The sequence below is a fragment of the Tamandua tetradactyla genome, chromosome 23 (genome assembly GCF_023851605.1).
Source record: "Tamandua tetradactyla isolate mTamTet1 chromosome 23, mTamTet1.pri, whole genome shotgun sequence".
In the NCBI taxonomy this organism is placed as follows: domain Eukaryota; kingdom Metazoa; phylum Chordata; class Mammalia; order Pilosa; family Myrmecophagidae; genus Tamandua; species Tamandua tetradactyla.
Genome location: NC_135349.1, coordinates 22046963 through 22071111, shown reverse-complemented (window position 1 = coordinate 22071111; position 24149 = coordinate 22046963). Strand labels below are relative to the sequence as shown.

At 36.9% G+C, this 24149-nt stretch overlaps 1 pseudogene; it reads right to left on the bottom strand.

Annotated features, from left to right (window-relative positions):
- Nucleotides 1–1605: 1605 nt before the first annotated feature.
- On the bottom strand, nucleotides 1606–2201 carry LOC143666715 (spindlin-1 pseudogene; annotated as a pseudogene).
- Nucleotides 2202–24149: the final 21948 nt, after the last annotated feature.

Below are 24149 nucleotides of genomic sequence, written 5' to 3'. Positions count from 1 at the left end.
GTTCTCAAATCTTAGATAAAACAAGTCAAGGCAGAGTTTCAATGTAAGGAATTGTTTGGGACTGGTAAGCAGTCACAGCAATATTGGGAGCCATAATGAGATAAAGACCTGGAGACAAGATCCTAAGTTTTATTGGGCAAGTCTTGATGAGCTAATTCTTTTCTCCAATGAGCAGGCTGTTTTATCATGTGAACAGATACATTGGCTCATTTTAATTTCCTCTAGCAAACAGTGAATTTAGTGTTTGGTTTTCAGTCTAAATTTCATATGCAGGAATTTACAGTAGCATACAGTTATGTCACTTCCATTATTCTCAGTTTTCATTGCCACCTTTTGGTTATTCTAGGTCTGAGCTGAAATTATTCCTACCTTTAGATATGATCAGTTCAGATCTGCACTATGCTTTGTTATATCATCATTGCAAATCAAGTTTCTTGTCTAGTCCTTTCAAGTAACATGTCAATTTTCATCTATTTTTTAGATGACTGTTTGGATTAGACAACAGCTGTGCAACAGCATTTATGAAAGAAAAGATCAAACAAAGGAGAACTGTACCACAGATAAATAATAAAAGAATCATTACAATCAGACTGTATTCCACTTCTAGTTAATCCAGGGTTAAATATTCTCAAATCAAATCAACAGGACAGATACCTTTTCCAGTTGAAGGAACAAATTTAAGCAGATGTTGAGTAATGTTTTTATAAATATCTAGTTTCTTGATTCTAAAATTGTATTTCCTCATCATTTAGTAATATTAAAGGACCCAGACAGTCTGTACAGAAGGAGATAGAACATTGTCCTTATGATTGCACATATTCTACCTTAAAAAGCCAGTATCATTCCTGAAGAATTTGTTTCAAACTAACCCCAGTCCGGTATCATGTAGTTGTTGGAGAAGAAGATCCATGTTGTTAGGATCGTTATCTAGTTCACTTGTGAAGTTCTAAGTCATAGAATAAATAATTTTTCCCATTTACCTTACATGTATAATGTCTGAAGTACAGAAGATTTAGGATGGAAAAAAGTGTCTAGAATTCACTTTAAGCAGTCTGTCAGATTGAATCAAGTCCCACATAAGTATATATTTAAGTCATAACTCCTTGGTTAGGTAACTCATTTGTAAGTAGGATATTTGAAGGTCTTGTTAGGATTAGACCAAAATGAAACAGTTGTTATTACTAAATGTACATATTGAGCCACCATCATAAAACATGGCCTAGTGATACCTTTCTTTGGATTCCTAACCTCCAAAATTGTGAGAAAATAAATAATACAATGAGTTGTGCTCTATTTTTAATGACAACTTTGCAAACTAAGATAAGTAACTACATTAAGTCTTAGATTAAGGCCAAATACTCTTCCTTATTTTGCACATAAAGGGCTTATTTTAAATGCTTTAAGGATAAAAGAGTTACATCATAGTTATAAAAACTACTTACAGAATTAAGAGATTATATTGTTTATACTTATAAATAAAGAAAATAGGGAACTGTCTACACACTGTATGAAATAAAATGAAAATTAAATGAATACAAGCTCTGAAAATGAGGTGATTTACCTAATTTCCAAATGTGAACATGAAAACCTCTGAATTATATGCATTTATTCAAACTCCACTAATGAGGTAAAATCCACTATTTTGCCTACTGGGGTGTCCACAACTTCTCCTGGTTCTCTTTTGGCTGGAAGAGGATCTTTAGAATCAGGTATAATGTGACAGTCACCTGCTTTATAGTCATCAAAGAACTAGTATATATACAAGATAGGATCTTTTTCATATGCAGTGTAAAACCACATATCCATTATAGGCACACCATTCCCCTCCACTCATCTTTAGAACCATACCTTATCTCAAACATAAGCTTCACTGCTTTGCTAATCATTCTATTAAGTGTGAATCATTGATTCAAGACACTGCAAGTCTATGCAGAAAGAATTCAAGTGCAGTAAATCCTTTCATCTTTATTAAGTTCTAGTCCATCAACGTCATCAAATACATCATATTTTATAAAAATACAATGAAGGACTTTCAGGAAAATGATTCAGAACTGTTTTTTTCCACTGTGTAGCCAGCCCATTCTCTTTTTTCCACCCATACTGAATTGTGCAGCCTATGATGTTCCACTGAGTCTGGGAAAGAAGTTTATGTGCTGCACACTGTTTTGATGTTTTCTACAGGAAGTTCTATTCTCCATCATATTTTCAAATACACAAGATGACCTGCATCAGCTCTGGATGGGCTGGCCAGGTCTTTCTAGATGAGATCTTGATATATCTGTATTTCAGTGAGCAGCAGAGCTGTTTGACTAGGGTGAAAATTCATTATTTTCCAGAAACTTTTCAGAGAATTTCAACATCCTTACTAATTCACCATCTATCAGTCTTTTGTAGAAATTCAACAAATAATCACAAGCGCTTTGCCAACCCACCTGAGGACTACCATCCTCAAGCCAAGTGTGAGTTTCTGCCATCCTTCTTATTTTAGGCTTCCCACCCTGGCCCCAAACCCAGCCAGAGAGAACCTCCCTATCACCTCATCCTTTTAAATAAAGATTTCTAAAGATCTCTTTTGAAGAGAACTGAAATTTATCATAGAGAGATCACCAAAATGATGTAAAGCAAAATTTTAAGACTTAAATTAGAGCTCTCTCCTTGGAATGTTTGTTAGTGTGAGGGAGTTTCCAATGCTTACAACATTTAGAAGTCTCTCTCTAAGTCTCTCTCTAAGCTGTGTTTAGGTAAAATTTGCTAGTTCCTACAAAAGGTCCACAGATGATATTTTAGTACAGATAAGAAACCCCATCCAATCACATGATAAAGTTACTATACTTAAGGCCATTTGCTTTTGGTGGTATTTGCCATCAAAAATGTTATAGTGGTTAATTTAAATTTTACAGGGAAAACTGTAATTGATTCATCTTAAGGTTATTGGACTGACAGGAGCTGGTTGGCACCCAAGGACAAAGTATATATATACATATATATGTATAAATATAAAATTTTGTATGTAAATATTGTATATAGTTACATGATTTGGTTTGATTGATAAATAAATGTACCAACATGTGAATTATGGAAGTCTTAGAAGGAGAGAAGAAGGAAATTCCAGAAAGAACAGTTGAAGAATATGACTGAAAACTTATGAAACTTAATAAAAGATACATATTTACACATACAAGAATCTTAGTTAAAATGCCAAGTAGGATAAATAAAAAAAGAACCAAGCCAAGAAACACTGCAATCAAACTGTCAGATAACAAGATTCTGTGGAGGTCATGGAAATGTTTGGCACCTGTCTCTCAGCCCTAGCATATCTGCTTCTTTTTTTCCCTTGTGCTTATTATTGTGCAGGTGTTTGTTATGTTTCCATTTGTGCTTGTTTGCATGTTGATGTTGTCTGTTTCATTTTGAAGAAGACTACAGACAACCAAGGTAGATATTTATTCAAGACACAATATTTGCTTATTGGCAGACATATACCCATCCTAGAGTGTGGAAATCTTAACACTTAGGAACTACATATGCCCCTAGTATCCAACATAAAGAGAGACAGGCAGAGCTCTTGAGCAGTTGGCCTCCTTGGGGACCAGCTAAGGTAAGATAATTCTTCCTGCTCTTTTGGACCCTTTGTGCTGTATAGGCAATAAAACACTCACCTGCTATAAATCTCTATAGTGTCTGAGCTTGTGTTCCCACAATGTGCCATATAGCAACTTGCTTTTGAAAGAAAAGAGAGAATCTTGAAAGCCAAAAAAATGATGCAACTCATAATAAACAGTGTGTCTTGAATAAGACAATTAGGTGAGAATCACATCTGAAAACATGATATCAGAAAAGGAATGAGAGGATATATACAAAACATTGAAAGAAAAAAATGAATATGTCAACCAAGAATTCTATATCTATCAATATTGTCCTTCAAAAATGAGGGTAAAATTAAGACATTCTCAGATAAACAAAAGCAAATGGATTCATCGTAGTGGACATGCCATAGTAGCAATGCTAAAGGAATCATTCAGGCTGAAATTAAAGAATCCAAGATAATAGCTCAAGTTATATGAAGAAACAAACAAACGAAAAACTGGTAAAAATATCACATAGACCAATATAAAGTTACCATTACTATTTTGTTTTCCTCCTGATACCTGTTGTGGAGTCAGCCGTGTCTTTAAACCCTATTCAGTATTTTGTATATGGGGAAAACATGTCTTTTCAGGGTACAGAAATGGAACGTGTTGATTTGAATTATCTTTTGATCCTGATCCATTTTGTAGAGTCAGTCATTTCTTTACTATGTTGGATGCTTAATTGGATTATCTCCAGTGAGCTGTGATTCAGCCAATTGTGGATAATAACCTTTGAGGGAGATAGGACTCCACTTATTCCAGGTGGGTTTGATTATTTGGCTGGAATCCTTTAAAAGAGGAGGGGTTTTGGGAAAAGTTTTAGAGATGCAAGATAGCTATTACAATGCCACAGCAGAGGAATAAGAACCATGAGAGTCCACACAGCCAGAGAAGTCCATAGAGGAATATACCTCATTTGCTTGTAATCTCTTGGTAATTGCAGTGTAAACACATATGACAAAGAAAGAAATCCATAGTACGGTAAAAATTACCTAATTGACTGTAATTAATCTAAACTGTATAATCTGAACCTACTAATTAAATAATATGCTATTTTTGATATGGAAAGTTATCTACCAGAAAACTTTTTTATTCCACAGTTGTCTTAGCTATTCAAAACCTTCTTAAAATGGTATCAATTTCACTAAATATAAAACAGAAATTCATTTGAATCATTACGGCAAAAAAAAAAACTATTTAAATGCCACAGATTTTTTCCTACTAATCACTTTAGGTTTCATCTTTGTAAAGATTCCATTCCACTTGCTACATTAATAATAGTTAAAAAAAAGAACTTATAAAGCAATAACAATAGAAGAGTTTAGCATGACTAAAGTTAATTATGACTTTGTACTAAGTTAATTATTTTGAAAAAGGCGCTAAATAAACTGCTTTGAATCCTACCACAAAAGGAAGTTAGAACTTCCTTGTACTGATGGGGAGTTTTTGTTCCTTTTGAAGAATCATAGTTAACCTTTTGTCTGTGCTCAAACACAGATTAAACAATTAGAGAACTTTCAGTCCCATTACTAAGTGGCAATGCAAAATGAAAAACTATTTCTCCAATTCCTTTACCATGTTTTTTCTTAAAATTCCTCTAATATTTCTTTGAAAAAAAGTGGTTAAAATAAGATTTAATCCACATAGAACAGCCAGAGATAAGAAAATGTGTTACATAACCCAAATTTTAAATGACAATAGGAAGATAGGAATTGCTTTTGAAAGATTTTTTTTAATGGATTAAACAAGTCAACAAGAGAACTGTGATTTTGCCTGTAGTTGATTAGGGCCAGAAACAAAAACGCATTTGGCTATCCCATGAGGTTTACAAAGATCTTTGCTCTTCCATCTAAAATAGATATTTGTGTCCCATGACTGAGGTTCACAAAGCAAAGCTACTGAAAGTTTCTGTTCTTAAAATAACATATGTTTGTTTTTTATGCAATGTTCACTTTTCTGCCCACCCGTTTTTATAAAAAGAAATATTGAATTTCAGCATTCCCCCTTAAAATCAAAGGAAAACCCATGTTAGTATTTGCTTAGGAATTGCAATATCTTTGACCTCATCTCATCTACAAAATGAATGAGGTAGAAAATCAGTAGCTTTCTATTTTTTATTTTTTGCAGTGGAACTCTTTTCTCAAATGAAACTGTACATGGAACACCAGAGAAGTAAGACTGCTTCAGATTAAATGGCAAGTCTGTGTTCAGCCCCAGCTATTCTAACACATTTCTAACATCACATACATAGGTTTGCAAAGTGAAGGCACAGGCTGCTCTGTGCTCACTGAGAAGCACTAGTCTTGAGGGATGGGGGTTGGTGGGTAGTCATAGGACACCCTAATCATAAAAATGAATAATTGTTAAAAAGAAAATACTTAGGGTGGGCCATGGTGGCTCAGCAGGCAGAGTTCTCCCCTGTCATGCCAGAGACCTGGGTTTGATTCCTGGTGCCTGCCCATGCAAATAAAAAAAAAAAACAAAAAAAGAAAATACTTATCAAAATTTAATAAAAAATACTTTAGCCTCTCCTTAGAGACAGTGTGATGCTATCAATTCCATAAATATTTGTTGAGTGCCTACAATGTGCTGTGACTTATTCCTAGGGCTTGGGATTTATCTATGGATAAAATGAATCCAAATGGGGCTTATGATCTAGTGCAAGGAAACCAATAAATAGAGAAAAGGATTTTAGATGTTAATGAGGGGCAAAAAGAAAATAAAACAGGGTAATGTGGTTAGGATAAGTGGTGGGGAAGTATGAGTGTGTGTGGTGTGTATGTTCCAGTTCATCAAAGGAGTCCTCATGGAAAGGGCATCCAAATTGATTCCAGAATGACATGAAGGAGCCAGTCTGAGAATGTGATAGGGGAATAGCAAGCAGCCAGTGTCAAGACTCTAAGGCAAAAGCAAGGTTGGCATGTTCAAGGGCCAAAAAGAAGGACAATGTAGCAGAAGTGGTGTGAATGAGAGGGAGAGAGTAGGAAAAAACTCAGTGAGATGAAGGTCATGGTTAGCAGTCAACTGTGATGAAAGGTAACAGAGTGACATGACCTAAGTTCTAATATAATCCCTGTGGGTATAGAGGACCAAGGGTGGAAACAGAGACCCAGTGAGAAGGCTGTGGGAGTCCTACTTCTTGCCCCCTAGGTACAATCAACATAATGTTGTCAATGAAAAGAGCCAATGTAATGCCTTATGGAAGAGAAAGGTGATCAAGTTACCTCCAAATAAATTATGGCATAGGACTAGAGAGTTGATATATATACCTGAGGTATAGCAGTGAAGGTGTTCTTACCAGCTGAAAGAAAACAATTTCTGATGGTCTTTAGTAGTAGGAATTAAGAAGAAAAGCATTTTCCATATTAATAACTGCATACTAGTTACCAGGGGCATGTGTTAATCTGCTCAAGCAAAGATACCAGATCTTGAACAGCAAGAGTATTCTAGTTTGCTAGCTGCCAGAATGCAATATATCAGAAATGGAATGGCTTTTAACAAGGGGAATTTAATAAGTTGCTAGTTTACAGTTCTATGGCAGAGAAAATGTCCCAATTAAAACAAGTCTTTAGAAATGTCCAATCAAAGGCATTCAGGGAAAGATATCTTGGTTCAAGAAGGCCAACAACACTCAGGGTCTCTCTCTCAAGTGAGACAGCACATGGCAAACACAGTCAGGGCTTCTCTCTCAGCTGGAAGGGCACATGGCAAACATGGCATCATCTGCTAGCTTATTTTCCTGGCTTCCAGTTTCATGAAGCTCCCTGGAAGGCGTTTTCCTTCTTCATCTGCAAAGGTCACTGGCTCGTGGACTCTCTGTTCCATGGTGCTGCAACACTCTCTGCACTCTCTGAATCTCCTATTCTCCAAAATGTTTCCTCATTTATAGGACTCCAATAAACCAATCAAGGCCCACCCAAATGGGTGGAGACATGTCATCACCTAATCCAGTTTAACAACCATCTTGACTAAATCACATCATCTAGGGAAGTGATCTGATTACATTTTCAAGCACTGTACTTAATATGGAAAAAGCATTTTCCATATTAATAACTGCATACCGGTTATCAGGGGCATGTATTAATCTGCCCAACTGGCTGAAATGGTTTTGCTTGGGGTTTGGCAAGTTATGATGGATAGCAATGCCTAATTGAAGCTTGCATAAGAGCAACCTCCAGAGTAGCCTCTTGACTCTATTTGAACTCTCTCTGCTGCTAATACTTTATTAGGTACACTTCTTTTTCCACTTTTGGTCAGGATGGAATTGTTAATCCTACAGTGCCAGGGCTGGATTCATCCCCGGAAATCATCTTCCACATCTCTAGGGAGACATTCACCCCTGGGGGGGGGAGGGCAGTGATTTCACTTGCAGAGTTGGGCGTAGAGAGAGTGATGTCATATCTGAGCAACAAAAGAGGTCATCCAGAAGTAACTCTTTGGCATACCTATAGGTAGGCTAAGCCTCTCTGCTACCTACATAAGCTTCACAAGAGTAAGTCTCAAGATCAAGGACATGGCCAATTGATTTGGGTGTCTCTAAAATTTAACACAGTATCAAGGAATTTCCTGATGACAAAGTTTAATAGTTCCATATTTTTTCTCCCATTCCTCAAGGGATAGCTTTTAGCTATTTGGAGTCTCATTACCTTCTAGATGAATTTGATAACTAGCTCTTCCAAGTCTTCAAAGCAGAATGTTAGAATTTTGATTGAGACAGTTTTGATTCTGTAGATCAATTTAGGTAGAATTGACATCTTAACTATATTTTGCCTCCATGAGGAGTGAATGTCTTTCCACCTATTTAGATCTTCTTTGATTTCTTTTAGCAGTACTATGTAGTTTTCTGTGTACAAGTCCTTTACTTCCCTAGTTAAGTTCATCCTAGGTACTTATTCTTTTAGTTGTTATTTTAATGGACTTTTTCCTTAACTGACTCCTCACCTAGGTCATTGCTTGTGTATATAGAAACATTACTGATATTTGCACATTAATTTTATATCCTGCTACCTTGCTGGATTTTTTTAGCTCAAGTAACTTTGCTGTAGATTTCTCAGGATCTTCCAAGTATAGTATCATGTCATCTACAAATAATAAAGGTTTTATTTCTTCCTTTCCAATTGGGATGCCTTTTATTTCTTTGTCCTGCCTGATTGCTCTAGCTAGAATTTCTAGCACAATGTTGAATAATAGAGGTGACAGTGGGCATCTTTGTCTTGTGCCTAATCCTAGGGGGAAAGCTTTCAGTTTCTCTCCATTGAATATGATGCTGGCTATAGGTTTTTCATATATTCCTTTTATCATATTGAGGTTGTTTACCTTTGATTCCTATGTTTTGGAGTGTTTTTATCAGAAAAGGATGAGGAATTTTGTCAAATGCTTTTCAGCGTCAATTGAGATGATCATGTGATTTTTCCCTTTTGATTTGTTAATGTGCTATATTACATGATTGATTTTCTTGTGTTGAACCATCCTTGCATTCCTGGTAAAAACCCCACTTGGTTGTTGTGTATAATTCTTTTAATGTGTTGTTGGATTTGATTTGCTAATATTTTATTGAGAATTTTTGCATCTATGTTCGTTAGGGAGATTGGCCTGTAGTTCTCCTTTCTTATAGCATCTTTACGCAGTTTTGGTATTAAAATGATATTAGCTTCATAAAATGAGTTAGGTAGAGTTCCTTTTTCCTCAATTTTTTTTGTAAAAGTTTGAGCAGGATTGGTGTTAGTTCTTACTGGAATGTTTGATAAAATTTCCCTGTGAAGCCATCTTGCCCTGGACTTTTCTTTGTAGAAAGATTTTTGATGACTGATTGAATCTCTTTACTTGTGATTGGGCCCCCTTTGTATACATGTGCAGACCTATGACAGCAGATTGGCATTATGCTTCATGGACTGGGGGTGGATGTGACCTGGCTACACGGGTCAGTGCTTTATCTCACCCCTGCATCTTGAAAGACCTTGATGAAAGCACTCATCTCTGAAATTCCTCCAGGAATGAAGTGTTGCTTTTGATTTATTATTTTCCTTGGTAGAGGCAGTTCTAATTGTTTCCATTTGACCTTTTCTACTATACTAGCCCTCACTGCACAGATCAGAGAACAAATGTGGGTATTCTGCCATTTGCTGAGTATGTCTATTCCAATTTTGAATTCCAGAACTGGGAAATAACCACAGGATGGGTTTGAGGACCCACTGGACCCACTGTGAGACAGACTTGCGTCAAAACTTAATTGATTATCTGACCTCTGTAAGCCCCTATTCTGACCAAAGTGATGTGTTGGTTCTCCTGGAATTAGTGTCTATCCAGAGGCAGTGTCTAATAATCCCTGAAAATGCTGATTATTTTCTTTCTCCAGTGCACATTCACCCTGGCAAAAGGCCATAGATCCAATTGGGAAAGGCTAGGAGAAGGATTAACAGTTTAACTTTTGATAGCGTATCAGGATTCTTCCCCAGGGAGACCTGGCCTTCCCTCCATTCAAGGTATTATGTGTCTGTAAACTATCTCAGGACTGAGAATTAATTTATTTCAGGGTCGTGATTCTGTTTTTATGATTCAAATTGACCTTATTTGACCTAGAACTTTTCCACTTATACAGATCAATTAAAAGTGTAGTAGTTTGCCCATTGATTTTTGCTTTTAGGTGCCCTGTGATCAATGAGCCAATGCTATAAGTCCATGCAAGTCAGTCTATTATGATTCCTGCTTTGACTCCAGTAACCATGTTCACCTTGTCTTTGTTGATTAAGTACTGTCACTTGGTTCCTGCCCATCCAAGATTGATCATCCCCACTACAGTATATAAGGATTCCAGTTTCATGACAGCAGTTCCCACAGTAAGGTATGACCTATGGAGAAGAGTGACCAGAGAACACTTAAAGTATGCTACATGCCCCTCATGAACTTGTTTCTCACAGTCATGGTGAAAGGTGTGTCTTCTGAACACACCTGGGAGGGGTGAGCACGTCCTACATGATAAATCCACTCTGACATTTAAAGCTCCCTAAGCCTTTGAATACCTTCTTCTACCTTATAACCAGTCAGTTCTAGCATTTCAACTTCATTTAGGCCACATTTTTGTCCATATTTCAGCCAACCAACCAAACTATTAGAACACATTTTAATCTGTTAAGCTACAGCATTAAATCCAGAATCTTTGCTTAGTAGGTGTTTATCAATAAATGTAGCCTGATCTAATCTTATATTCCTTCTACTATTATTCCGCAACCTTAATATCCATTTCCACACACATTCCCCAGATTTCTGTCTGAGGAGTCAATTAAGGAAAAAATTCCATTCAAAATAGCAACTAAAAGAATAAAGTACTCAGCAATGAGCTTAACTAGGGATGTAAAGGACTTGTACACAGAAAACTACACAGCACTGCTAAAAGAAATCAAAGAAGATATAAATAGGTGGAAAGACATTCCCTGCTCATGGATCGTAAGACTGAATATAGTTAAGATGTCAATTATACCTAAATTGATCTACAGATTCAACACAGTATCAATCAAAATTCCAACATTCTACTTTGAAGACTTGGAAAAGCCAGGTAGCAAATTCAGCTGGAAGGAAAAGAGACTCCGAATAGCTAAAAGCATTCTAAAAAAGAAGAACAAAGAGGGAGGGTTAACACTTTCTGACTTTAAAACTTATCATAAAGCCATAGCAGTTGAATTAGCATAGTACTGGCACAAAGATAGGAGCACTGACCAATGGAATAGAATTGAGAGTGCAGAAATAGACCACCAAATCTGTGGTCAGCTGATTTTTGACAAGACCCCCAGATCCTCTGAACTGGAATAAAATATTCTTTTCAATAAGTGAGCATGAGAAAATTGGATATCAATAGCCAAATGAATGAGAGAGGACCCGTTTTTATACCCTATGCAAAAATGGACTCAAAGTGGGTCAACACCTAAATATAAGAACTAGTACCATAAGCTTCTAGAATAAAATGTAGGAAAACATCTTTGAGACCTAGTAATAGAAGATAGCTTCCTAAACTTTACACCCAAAGCACAAACAACAGAAGAAAAAATAGATAAATGGGAACTCTTCAAAATCAAATGCTTCTGCACCTTAAAAGACTTTGTCAAAAAGGTGAACAGGCAGCCAACTCAATGGGAGAAAGTATTTGCAAATCACATTTTGAACAAGGTTTGATACCCTGTATAGACAAATAAATCATACAACTCAACAACAACAGAACAAACAACCCCATCATAAAATGGGCTAAAGATGTGAATAGGCATTTTCTGAAAAGCAAATGCAGATGGCTCAAAAGCACATGAAGAGATGCTCATTAGCTATAAGGAAAATGCAGATCAAGACTACAATGAGATACTACCTCATATCTATAAGAATGGCTGCTATTATACAAACAGAAAACTACAAATGTTGAAGAGGATGTGGAGAAACTGGGACACTTATGCATTGCTAGTGGGAATGTATAACAGTATAGCCCAAATACCCCTAAAGAGTAGGATAGAAAGATCAAAGGTAATGGGGGAGTTATACAGCAAAGTTTGGGTTTAACAAATGAATATCATTGCTCAATCATTAAATTGATGTATTTTATTCTCTAGTATCTTAGAACAGCTAAAAGTAAAAACCTAAAACTGTGGAATTGTAACCCATACCAAACTCTGAAATCTGTTCTATGACTAATTGCTGTGTTGTGCTTTGAAATGTATTGCTTTTTTGCATATGTTATTTTTCACAAAAAAGGAAAAAAGTAGATTGCAATGATTAAAAAAAGTGATGCTCTAATATAGTTGTGATATTTGTGACAAAGAATTGAGCTGGAATTAAGAGTTAGTGACCAAAGTACTCATCAAAGGGGCACATAAAACAATGCACAGTATTAATGTTTTAAGATTGTAACTGGAGAGTAACATGATATATTCATTCACTCAAAAATATTTAAAGAATATTAACTATGTCCAGCCTCAAACTGAAAAATTTACTGTTGGGGATTGAATCACGTACCCCACAAAGACATGTTCAATGTCTTCGATCCTTATTCCTGTGGGTGTGAATGACCTCTTTTGTAAATAGGATCTTTGAATAAGTCATTATTAGTTAAATTGTGGACTCATTTTGTTAATAGGATCTTAGAGGAGCCTATTAGATGAGGTTAAATTGAATCAGTGTGGCCTAGATCCATATGGCTTAAGTCCCTATAAGCAAGAGACATTTGGATTCAGTCATTCAGTAAAAGCCTGAAGTCAGAGTAAGAGAGAAGTCAGACAAAGTCAGAGAATGAGGCAGATTGCCATGTAACAGAGGCAGAGATGCAAGCCAAAGAACCCCAAGGATTGCAGTAAGCCAGGCCAGGAAAAAGCATTGTTTGGGACTCCTAGCCTCCAAAACTGTAAGGCAGTAAATCCATGTTGTTGAAGCAAACCCATTGTATGGTACTTGCCTAAGCAGCCTGGAAAACTAAGACTTCTAATTGTGAACTTTAAAAGACATTTTGTGAGGTATTTAAATAGAGATCTTATTTAGCTCTGATTTACTCTGGAGGGGAGGAAGGGAGGGAAGGAGGGAAGAAGGAAGGAAGAAAAGAAGGAAAGGAGAAAGGGAGGGAAAGAAGGAAAAAAGAGAACCTATAAATTACTGTTTAAAAGCAAACATACAAATGCATGTTTTTAGACAGATATTAAAATGGCCGAAAAGTTCTAAAATAAATGGAAGCCCAGTCAAAATACATAGAATCAAATTTTACTTTTCCTTTGAGGTCGGTAGAAAAATTCTTCATATATACACTGGCTTGTTGGGTTCAAATTCCTGCTCAAACCATAGCTACAGACTCTTTCAGAAGTAGGGAATGAAAAATCACAATGATTCACATACAAGAATGCCAAGGAAACTACATAGGCATCTTCTGCATCGTCTACATTTGCCGCAATCAAATCTTGCTAAACACTCTGTCTTATTCGCTTGCTTAATCTCCTCAATTTTATTCACTGAGTATGTGGACAAGAAATAATCATCTAACAGTTTTATCAGTTTGAGATTAGTTTGTACTCTGTGAAGTGGAAGAGTGAAAATAGATAACTCTCTGGAAATATTTTACTTAATTAAATAGTAAACAAATTCACCAGAATTAGTAGAAACAGATAATTACCTTTAGGATGAAAAAACGAAATCATTTCCCCTTGATGACTGATAAAATGGGAACAATCTGTAAAAGACTTTGAGTAGGTGGAAATGCTTTTAAAATATTTTATCTAATGCTATTTTAAATTAACAAAAATGATTGCATTATATCAATGTTTACAATCCAATATGTGTGAGTATAGGAGGAGAGACAATTTATATTGTAAGTTGCCCAGAGGAAGATATTTTTTTAAGGAAGTACTCACGAGAGGTCAAGTAAGGATGCTATCTAAGGCAAAAGATATCCAGAGGGTGGCTTCAATCTAATCCCACGGGAGGCAGGGGGATGGGTAGGGGTAGGGATTCTAGTTGAGTTATGCTCCAGAATTGCCCATACTGGAAGTAAAAAACCCAGGCTTTCATACTCCTGTACACTTTATCCATAGATAAGCACCCCCACCCCTGCTGGGGAAGGTCATTAACCCCCAGGCACCCCATGTCTGGAAGTAAAGAGACTCCAGTATCTTAGGCGTAGTCCTACCAAAAAAGAGCTACAGGTGTTGGCTGTTGGAAACAATGAAACATTGAAGCCAATACCTTGGACACAAGAAAACAGCCTTGTATGTCCTAAGGAATCCTCGAGGTTTTGGGCAGAGCACCAACACCATCTGTGTGATCACCAACTGCATGTGGAAGAGCTGTGAATGATGAGCTTACAAGAATCTTTTCTGGACCCAAACTGAACTGAACCTATAGCAGCAGCTCTCAAGTATGGAGTCAAATATCCCCCCTTTGCTTGATTCATCTCTCCAGATGTTAGCAAGACCTTGTGGACTACCATCTGCTCTGTTCTTGGTCCTCTTCTGTTCTCTATCTACTATCTCTCTAGGGAGTTTCTTACAGTCCTATGGCTTTCATTACCTTCCAAACTTAAAAGGTATATATCCACAATTTTAGGTGTCAATTTGGCTAAGTTATAATGTTCAGTTGTTTGGTCAAACACTGGTGTAAATGTTGCTTTGGAGATATTTTGTAGTAGATAATGTGAGAGGGTCTCCTCTAATTAGTTGGAAACCTTAAATGCAAAAAACTGAAGGTCCCAGAAAGAAGGAATTCTACCTCAAAACTATACCCTCCTGTCATTCCTGAGTGTCCAGCATAAGGAATTTGAATTCAAGACTTCAGCTTCACTCTTACTGGAATTTCCAGCTTCTGTCTTATCCTTCAGAAATCAGGTTTCCCAGCACCCACACTACATAAACTAATACCTTACTATAAATCTCATACACACACATATATCCTCTTGGTTCTGTTTCTTTGGAGAATCCTAATTGATAAAGATTTTGTTACCAACAGCCTAGGATGATTCTAGGCTACATCCCTATAAGTCCTGGGTTTGGAAGAATGGTTCTTTTTTTAGATTTAAAGGCACTAATGACTATTTCCAATGATAAAGAGGTCATGAGTTGGCAGTGGAGATACACAAAACATCACATTGGATACTCCTAATCAAATACTATAAGAGGCAGATTCTGGATGACTGTGTATTTGATATCTTAGAACATTTCTGTCAAGCTAACAGGTATAACGAGATTGGCTGGTTGTTACTAAATAGCTGGGGAAAATAGTAAAAGAGAAAAAATGGGCTCAGCACTTCAAATTTCCAGCTCAAGTGCCACATAAATGACATGAATGTTTCTATATGCACCTTGAAAGAAATTCATCTCCTCTAGCCACAGAATTAAGGTTTCTGAAAAAAATACCAAAAATCTCATCCTGCAAGTGGCTGAATTACAATGCAAATTGAATTTCCAACATTGCAGGATGTCTGCTTTTAAGGTGAGGGCATTGATTGGAAAGGGTTGGGATTCTGAAAACTGAAATGGGAACATATGGGCAGTTAATGATGAAGCTGAAGACACTGAACATCTAAATTCTGCTGTCTTTTTTGCCAGTAGAAGGAGCCCTTCTACCCCCATCTGAGGAATTTAACCCAATTTTGCTGTCTGACCACTAATGGAATCCCTGGAGGGAGCTGACTTGCAAAACACTGTTAATTCTCCTCAGGACCAACCCCCACAATCCCTCTTTGCCTCTAGGCCTCTAATTAGACTAAAGTCTCTGTAGGCCCTGAAAGGTGATGTAAAAAATCATGACAAGTGAGGAAGTATGCTACACTTCAAAAGAACGGCATGATTTTTCCAATTTATACAGACAGAAATCTGTACCCCCATTATCTCCTCAATTAATCTTCTTAACTCGTTACTATTATCTTCTCCTTCTGGGACACCAATGATTCTTATATTTGTGTACTCTGTTTTGTCCATTTCCCCAAGATCCAATTCAGATTTTTCCATCACTTTTGCCATTTGCTGTTTTGAGTGTTCAAAATCAGTTGTCTTGGTCTCAGTTTGCTTATTCTTTCTTCTGCCTCTTCAAATCTGCTGTTGTGTGTCTCTGGTATGTTTTTTATTTGGTCTACAGCATGTCTGCCATTTTTCTATTTATTCTTTCAAATTCCTCTTTATGCTCTTTTAGTATCTTCTTGATCTCCTTTATGTCATTAGTCATCCCATTTATTTTATTTAATGGAACTTAATTAATTTGACATAATTATGTCAACAGATAACACTACCAGTTGTGATAGCGTTGTTACCTGGGCCCAGATACCTGGGTAACTGGGCCCAGGTAACATGAGAAAGAAGACAGGGAGACTCAGTTTGAGTAGAATTCCACATACAGCTGCTGCCATAAAAAATAGAAAAAATATGGTACCCACATAAAACAAAAGGGAACAAAGTAGACAATAGACAGATGAAGAATCTATTGTAAAATATGTGGTGAGTAAAAAGGAAAATAAATGCTTTATGTAAGACATATGTTATACAAGACATGTTGTCTTGTACTTAAGTAGCTAAAGTACAAGAAGTAGAATAGAATTAAAAAAACAGACGACAAGCTTGGAAAAAGTTATTTGCAATACACAGGAAAAACTTGTTTACAATGCAGAGGAAAAATACAAAAAAATTAAAACAACTAGAAAATGAAGTTTATGGCCTGCAGAAGATAGCTTTTCAACATGTGGATAATTGAGCCTGAGGTTGATAATAAAGAAAAGAAATTTTTAAAAGTTCAATGATATAATAAAACAGAACTTTCCTAAAATTAAGAAGAATAGGAATTTCAGGGAAAAAGAAAACTCAGAAAGATCAAAATTCAGATGTATTCAGATGAATTGAGCAGACTTCAAAAACAAACACACAAACTACAGAGTTAGTTTTTGTTTGGAGTGATGAAAGCATTTTGGTAATGTAGTGGTAATGGTAGCACAATATTGGGGATATGAAAACATAACTGAACTGTACTCATAAAATGGGTTAAAGTGGGAAATTTTGTGTTGTGTATTTGTCACCGCAGCAAAAAACCCAGATGAAGTAAACAAACTTTTTTACTTTGAAAAGTAAACAACTTTTTCCAAGCTTGTCCTCTGTTTCTTTAATTCTATTTTCCTTCTTGTACTTTAGCTATTCAAGTACAAGACAACATGTTTTGTATAACATATGTCTTACATAAAGCATTTATTTTTCTTTTTACTCGTCACATCTTATACAATAGATTCTTCATCTGTCACCCACTATCTTTGAGAACGCAGCCATTTGGAGCAGTGGGGAAACGATAGTTATTTCCATAAATACTGCTGGGTCAGTTCAGTAATCTGAGAAAAAAAATGAAAATGATTCCTGTCTCACATCATAGACAAAAATAATTCTAGGTGGATTGAAAAGTGAAACAATAGAGAAAACTCTATTCCCAGGAATTTTCTTAAACAGGTGGTGATGGAGGGGGGGTGTAGATTTCTTAAACAAGATATAGAAAGTACTGACCCTTAAATAAAATTGATAAATTGGTCTACTCATTAACTTTTCAGAGATAAAAATTCTGTTTCTGACTATTCTTCCATTGGAAGCCTGTCTAGTGGAAATACAGCAGGCTGGATCCAGCAGCTTCATTTGTCAGAAGATTTAAGCCCTCAGGAAATACAAGAAAACACTTTCTTTCTTCAAGCAGGTACTTAAGTTACATTATCATGTTTTATTATATGATACTATATGATTTATTGTGTAATATTATTCATTGCTATAAATAAGTATGATCACACTATTTAGATGCAATTTATGAGTTTTAAAAATGTAAAGTTAAATCCATGTGGATTCCAGAAATTTCTTGGTGTCAGTGTTGAACTTGCAGGGTAGTGATACAACAAAATTTGCTCTCCCTTCCATGTTCTAAACTCACTGAGGAATAAGCACAGAACTGAAGATATAAAGAATGCAAAATATCAACTTTATTGCTGGTAAAGCTGGGTTAGAAACTATAGCTTGATCTGTGGCCAGAATCAGACTTCCTATTATTTTTTGGATCTCAGGATGGGAGTACCTTCTTCACACCTGGTGAGTCTGAAAAGAGAAGACAAAGAAAGATGACATAAATGTGTGCTATTTACACAAGGCTATTGGAGTACTGCTGTATGGACACTTTTTGGCAGGACCACCTCACACAGGTGGCTTGTGACCTGCTTGGAGGCACCTGGTCTTCAGGACTGGTGAGGTTATACTAGGTGTGTTGCCTGCAGTGGCCCACAGCAGGGCACAGAGAATATGTTCGGGAGTGGCAGGAGGGCAGGAGACCTTAAGAGGAAAAGAGCATATGAAGCAGAGGGAGGGAATAAAGGGGCAGGAGAAAGGCAGACTTTCTTTGCTCCCTGTTATTTCCTCCTGGGAGAATGGAGGTGTTTCTTCACTGAGGTTGAATTTCTGGTTCTCCTTACAGTGAAGGGTCTCTGTCTCAATACAAGGGCTTGTCCCTTTCCTGTTTGAAGGCTCCCCAGGAAGTCTGATCTGGCTGAATCTCAGTGTTCATAGTATTTCTAATATTTCTCTGTCTCAGAGAGTGTGGATGAGACTTGTGTTTATAGAAGTCAGAAGAGCAGTTCGTTATGTGCGAGTTTTAGGTTTTCCAGCCTTGGGTAGTTGAAAATATACTGTATTTTGATCTGAGTGGTGCTGATACATAGATTTATAATATTGTATTATAAATTGTACACTTCAGACATGTTCGCTTATATAGCTTCCTGTGTATACTTTATACCTCGACTTAAATAAAGGAAAAATAAATTAAAATTAGAAATGTAATGGGTTAGGAGTAGGGTCTGAGTTTTGGATCCACCTACTTTGATGACCATATGGCTTCGGAAAATTCCCTTAAAGTCTCCAAACCTAAGTTTTGCTCAGGTAAGATGATGATAATAATCATCACAGTATCACTGTTACAGGGTTATTGTGATAATTATGAGGGTGTATGTAAAGTCCTTAGCACAGTGCCCTGCCCACAGTCAGGGCCCCCCAAAATAGTATTATCCTTTTTAGGTGCTCTGTGCTATAGGTTACAGCATACAGTTGGGAACACAAGGAACATTTTGGTGGCAAATGTTACCAGAGGCTGCCATGATGGCTGTGGGGAAACAGGGTGTACTGTGAAGGGCATGGGACTGAATGAGGTCAGACACCTCTCCCCTTCCACTTACTAATTGTGCGATCCAATCTGTTAACCCCTCTGTTAACCGTGAGCCTTTGTTCTCCTGCACACAGTTAGTGCTAGATAAAAGGCTGTTGTGGAGGGACTTCCAGGGAAGATAGAGAATAGGGGGGTCAGGACTGTCTTCCTCCACAAAAAAAACATTTAAACAGACAGAAACTGTCTGAAATAAATATTTTGAAACTCCAGAGGTCAGAAGAACACTGTATAGCATCTAGGGATAAACAGGAGGAAAAGGCTGATAAATTAAGGTAAAGAACTCTAAATTGCTCTCTCTGCATGGCATCTTCTGGTGTCCTTTCCCTACACTCATAGCAAGCCACTGAGAGGCCCAGCTCCTGGCTAGTTGCTATTGACCAAAAAGGACCTAAAATCCTCTTCCCCAACAGCTGAGTTGTGCCTGGAGGATAACTGAGCACAGCTTTTGACTAGTGAGCATGGATCACTTAGTCCTAGCTCTTATGGGCAGCCATTGTTTCAACACTCCTGGGACATGGGTGGAGGCAGTAGTGATTTAAAGATGCAGGACTTCCTCAGGACTGTAGGGCTTAGTTAGCAGAAGGGCTGGATTTGCTGGGCAGGACAGGAAAGCTCAGCTTTGGGAAACTGTTGGAGAAGTTGCTGCCTTTCCTGACCCCTTCCACAGGGCACTTTGAAGCTGATCTGCTGCCCCCTTTGTGGGTACCTGGCCTGTTTTGGCTATGGAAGACCAAATTGGGAAAGTCCTTCCTGGGGTGACCCGCCTTTCAGAATATGCCTTCCAGGCAAAAGCAGCATGAGACAACATGATGAGTGTAAACAACTGTAGAGGTAGACAGTCTGGGATAAAGGCCTGCTTGTTTCAGATACCTGGGATAGAGAGGTTTGTTCCCTGGGGAACAGAACAACCAAACTACTGTAATCAGGGGAACTCTAAAACAACCAAAAAAGCAAAAGACCAGGACAAGACAGAGGCCTAGTAAGACAGAGAAAATCCTGCACAATGCGTTTGTCTTCTTGATAGGAAGGCTGGAGTTCAAGAAAATATTTCTCTTATTTTGTGCTGGTTACAAAACTAAGAAACAGACATCCTAGGGAGTAGATCCCAGAGTTAACTTTATTTAGGTCATATATTTTTTTAATGCAATTTTATTGAGATATATTATATATTCACATATCATATAATCATCCAAATTGTACAGTAATTCATAGTGTCATATAGCTGTGCATTCATCATCACAACTGATTTTTTGACATTTTCATTACTGATATTATGCTTATACTTCTTCTATTCTGGATTTATAGAGTCCCTTCCCAGTCTATATGCTTCTCCAGATTGCTGAACAATTCAGCATTGTTTATTTTTAACACAGAATCTCCAAGGAGAGATTTTCAGTAGCTGTTTATGTCACCATGTTGATGTCATCTCTCCAGAGTTAACATTTTAAAATATTAAAGAGTATATGCAGCAAAAGAGTATAAGATAAGTAAAGAAACAGTAAATGATGGCTCATCCAAAGGAAGAGGCTAAAAATACAGAAAACGCCAGTGAAGAAAATGAGAATGTGGATGTACCAAACAAAGACATTTATAAAATAATCTTAAAAATGCTTAAGGACATGAAGGTAAGTACAGAGAAAGAACTACAGGATATCAGGAAAACAAAAATGAGCTACATGACAGTCCAGATAAAGAGATAGAAATTCTAAAAAGAAACCAAAAAGAGCTACTGGAATTGAAGACCAAAATAACTGAAATGAAAATGCCCAAGAGAGTTTAAAGGGCAAATTGGAGATGGCAGAAGAAACAATCAGTGAATTTAAAGACAAGACATGTGAAATGAGTTAGGCTGAGGAGCAGAAAGAAGAAAAATCTTAAATACTAAAAGTGAAAATAGCCTAATACACCTCTGGGACACCATCAAGCATACCAATATATGCATTATGGGGGTTCAGAAGGAGAAGAAAGAAAGGGGCAGAAGGAATAGTTAAAGAAGTAAATGACAGAGTACTTCCCAAACTTAGCAGAGAACATGAATATGTACATCCAAGAAGCTCAGAGAACAACAAACAGGATAAATACAAAGGAAAATATACTATCATATATCATGCAAAGGACAGGAAGTAGTTCTGAAAGTTGCAGAAGCAATTTGTTACATAAAAGGCAGTCCCATTAGACCCATGGAAGCAAGAAGGCAGTGAGATGAAATACTTCAAGTACTGAAGGAATACAATTGTTGCTTCCTGTAGAAACGGAGCTCGAAGGATATTAAGGAATGATGAGAAAGAAAGAAAGGAAGAAGGAGAGAAAGAAAGACACAGATGGGCTCAGGGGGCCTGAAGCTTGAGTTTACTTCAGACAGACTTCAGACAATTTTATTCTCAACCAGATCCTAGTTATATCCCACAGGATGTCAATAGATATGCGGGCATTTCCTGAGGGAGCAAGATTCTTATCTCACAGTGTTCTTCATACTTAACATAACTGTTTGGGGTAAACATTCTCTTCCTCCCAGACTGCTCTACATAACAACCGCCACAGTTTACCACTGCCATCCCGAGGCCAGCAGCTTGCAACAAATTCTGTAGGTCTTGCTTTAAACTCTTGGCTTCTACATTTCCCCCCTTTTATTTTATAAGCCGAGGAAAACAAGAATCACCTTTTTTAGGGTGACTATAAGCAGAGGTGACCGCACCTGTCTTAGGTTGCCCTTAGGCTCTGAAGGGTCTTACCCGTCATTGGCTGCCAGTCAAGCTCTCTGACTTTGATTCACAAGAATCACATTGTTATAAGCAGAGGTGGCCAGTGCCTGTCTTAGGTTGCCCTTAGGCTCTGAAGGGTCTTACCCGTCATTGGCTGCCAGTCAAGCTCTCTGACTTTGATTCAGGAGGGAGCCAACGAGTTTCTGCAAGAATCACCTTTTTCTTTGTTGTTAAACACAGCTGAGGAGGAAGCGGAAGTATAAACAGCCCCAAACCTAAGATTTTTTAGCTCTTGGGTAAGTGATTGTGTAACATTGCTTCCATAGGCTATATGTAGATTATTCTAATTTACATTCTAATACCCCTTTTTTTGTAATTCTAAGATATCAGGACTTAAACTATCTGAAAGCCTTAAAAGATGCCTATTCCCTTTTCCCATTCTATTTCAAACAAGCCATATGTTAAAAGAGGGTAATACAAAAACTGCTCTTATTCCTTTTACACTTTAAACTTTGTAAAAAATTTAAATTATACATTTGATCTCCAATATGAACCAATGTTATTTCTATATTATTTAGTCCATTATTAGTTTGCTCATTAATGAGATTGTCTATGCCACAGTTCATTGGTGTTTTTCTAACAATGCTGCATCTGTATAGTTTGTTGCAATGCGGTTCCAGCGACTGCAGCCACTGTGATGCTTCCAATGATTTCAATGACAGATGCAATAATGAATCCAATTAGTCTATTAGTCCTTTTTAGATATTCTTTTGCCAAATGGATCAGTATATGTGTTTCTGGAGAGGATTGCAAAGATCTTGACATCTGCACCAGCAGCCAAATACCTCTTCTCCTTGTTGCTATAATCGTCTCATTTTCCTGCAACATAAATGCTTGGGGACAAGTGAATAGAGAATAATTTTCACAATTAGAAGTTTGATTTCTTATATGCATATGAACTTTAACAAGTATATATGGATCTCTAATACATATTTGTATATAGTGCTTATGGCTGCTATTTAAAAAGAAGTTATAGTTAATAGAATTGGCTATAAAAATTGGTCTCAGTCCTAGAAAAATTTTTTGTCAATTTCTTTCACTAATGCTATATTTATCATCCCATGAATTTGGCACAAATTACCCTCCATGAATTAAACCCTGATTTAGCTTGCCTGTCCATATAGTCTCAGTTATCTTCAAGTTAGAGATGGGAGACCCCACAGGGGCTGCATCTCTTACAATTCCATAGGAATCATTAATTATGATAACTGCTCAATCCATATGACATAACTCATCCATTCCAACTTTCTTTCCCATCTAACAGGCAAGTATCCTTTGTATCCATAGATTTATGCATATAGGTCTTTCTAAAAATGGAATTAAATTTGACACCAGTTTTCTTATTATTGGACCTAGGAATCTTAAACTTGTATTCAGATTATTTTGGTAAAGTTGGATTGGCCCTTGTAAGGGCTCACAGATAATCCCAGTAAGTATAAATATGTCCCTGTCCTTCAGCAATCAAAATTGTATGCCCTAGAGTATACATTACCCATTTAGTTATTTTTTGTCCAGGTCGATATGTCTGGGTTTTATTCTCTTCGGGGGAATCCAAACTGAAGTTCCGTCATCTGCAATGACAAGAGCAAATCCCCTACCCCACACCTTTACCATTCCTGGTTTCCATAAATCATCTTTAACATCTTTCCAATAGATTGGTTGCAGCTGCAGTTCTGTTTGGGATATATCATTTTTCTTTTCCAAATTGCTAAAATGTTGTTCTGCTGGAGTCTGTGATGAATTATCATAAATGTTTTAAAAATTTAGAGTAAACAATGCCTTTGCTAATTGATCTTTAGGAGTACTTATTTTCATAACATCATCCTCCTGATCATCGTCTCCCCCTTTTTGTTTTAAAAGCTAGACTTTAGCGTCCGGTTTGCTCGTTCAATAATTCCTTGCCCTGAGGGATTGTGTGGAATTCCTGTAATATGAGTAATATTAAAAGTAGTATAAAATTTATGAAATTGTTTTCCTGTATAAACAGGACCATTGTCCATTTTAATAGATTGAGGGCATCCCACAACAGCAAAAGCATTAAGTAAATGTGATTGAACATGGCAAAAACGATCTCCAGATT